The sequence below is a fragment of the Buceros rhinoceros genome, unplaced genomic scaffold (assembly GCF_000710305.1).
Source record: "Buceros rhinoceros silvestris isolate BGI_N320 unplaced genomic scaffold, ASM71030v1 scaffold27936, whole genome shotgun sequence".
NCBI lineage: Eukaryota > Metazoa > Chordata > Aves > Bucerotiformes > Bucerotidae > Buceros > Buceros rhinoceros.
Genome location: NW_010417359.1, coordinates 5227 through 7427, shown reverse-complemented (window position 1 = coordinate 7427; position 2201 = coordinate 5227).

The following is a 2201-nucleotide window of genomic DNA, read 5'->3' as shown; positions in this document are numbered from 1 at the left end:
TCCCTCGATGGCAGGAGCGCGCCAGGCTTCACATCCCGGTGAATGCGGCGAGTTGCGCAGAGACGCGCTGCAGGCTGTGCTGCCACAGGGCGGGGAATGGAGCCTGGCTGAAAAGCAGCATCTGGGGGCTTTGGGGGTTTTGGGGTTTTTTTTTACAGTTCTCTGTCGTGACTCACGGTGTGGCCCCACAAAGTTATGCTGCTGTTCCTGAGGGTGCAGTGATGCAGCGCAGGAGCGAGCAGGAGCTGCCAGGGATGGGGAACATCATCCGTTGGTGTTGCCACCAAAGACATTGTGACCTGAAAGAGGGGCCAGCCAGACAAGTTCATCCAGCTGCAGTCGTGGGAGCAGCGCAGTGGTGGTGCAAGTGTGCCCTGATGTAAGATCTGGATCCAGAGCTTCCCCTGCAGGATGAAGCAGTGGGAGCTGGAGAGACTGCGATGAGGAAAGAGCTGACATGCTCTGCCAGATCCTCTGCCATGTGGAGCTGGGGCTTCACCCAAAGCAAGAGAGCCGTGAGGAGACTGACCAACAGCCAGCCGAAGTGAGGGGCTTGAGGAGAGGGGTGTTGTCCCCCAGAGGTGCTGTTGCAGTAAGAACCGCTGCTGAAAGCGTCAAGATGCAGAGCAGGGGTTATGGAGCCGGCATCTGCTCTGCCGAAGCTCTAAGCAGGATCTGGGGGGGAGAATCGGCTTTTTCCTTGGGCTGGTCTCCCTAGGTGGGGAAATGCCTCCCTGGCGTGGCAGCGCTCCCTGTCCTGCCCCTGTCTGGGCACAGGGGAGGGAGTGGGGGTCCCGTCAGCTCTGCCCCATTGCTGATGCTCTGATGCTGGTGTGGGTGTAGCCTGGCACTACCTCTCCACAGGTCGTGTTGTCTCATTCACGCCTGGCTGGTTTCTTTCAGCCTGCAGAGAGCATCTGCTGGGGCCTGCCAACTCTACCAGTGACCCTGGAATGCAGAGCAGAGACCATCTTTTGGGGACAGGGGGGTTTCAAAGTGTCCCTGGGGTCAGCACTTCGACACAGCCATCCTGCCCAGTTCGAGGTCACTGGACCAGCCATCACGGCAGCTTCTCTTCCCAGGTGCTCCCAGCTCCACCCCTGCCTGCACGGTCCCCTGCTGGGGTCAGAGCATCCTGACCAGCATGCCCACACCCCAGGGAAGGGGCTGATGGGGTTCCCAAGGCAGGCTCACAAATGGGGTGTATCCAGCCGTGCTGCTTGGTGGGTGCAGCCAGGCTGGATGGCTGGTGTGTTAGAGGCCTTGTCCCCAGGTCCCTGGTGCTGCCGCTAGCCCCTGGCTGTGCCTCGGGGCCTTCTCCACGGGGACAGTGTGGAGGGTGAGCCTGCAGAGCCTCCACAGAGCATCCTTCCTCCAGTGCTCCCCGTCACATCGCTGCTCTCTCAGACCTGGGGCAGCCAGAGCCTGCTCCCATTTCTCCATGTGCCTGGAATAGCAAGCGCTGGGTTTAGTCCCAGGAGGGACTTGCTGCCTTCTAATTTTCCCCTCAAGCTCTAAGGCTCTGTTCGGTTCTCTAGGCAGGAAGGATGTCGTGGTGGCGGGCCTGGCTCCTCTCTGTGTCCCCATAGCAACGGGATTTACCGCCTGGTACTCGCTCTGCGAGCACTGGGGTTGCCTGCATGTAGGATGGGAAAACAGCGCGGAATTTGAGAGAGATCTGCAGGTCAGCACAGCGATTCCCGGTGCCCACCTCCGGAGCGGTGATGGATCAGAACTGCGTTCAGAGGGGGATGGTGGAGCAGTGGCATTTCAGCGGGGTGAATTCATTCCGATGGCTGCCGGCGTCCTCGCGGGCCAAAGGCAGCTTTAAACCCCAGCTGCTCGCGCTGCGGCGCTGAAGCCCAGCGCTGCTCAGCCTGCACACCCAGATGTGCCCGGTACGCAGGGACAGCTGTGGAAGGCAGGGGATTCGCATCGCTGCTGCCCCCACACATCTTGCGTGTGTCCCGGGGAGCAGAGACCCTGACTCTGGCAGCTCCGGATGGTCCCCGCGTGCAGGTGAGGCCAGCTTGCTCTGAGGCGGCTCTGTCACCCTGGACTCTGACCCGTGCCGTCGAGGAGGACGGGGCCAGTGTCGCTCTCTCCTGCCCCATGGCTGGAGCAGGGTTGGACATGTGCTGAGCAGAGGCAAGGGGAAGTGACTGGCACAGGGAGAAGCAGGAATAGCCATGCTTCGGGAG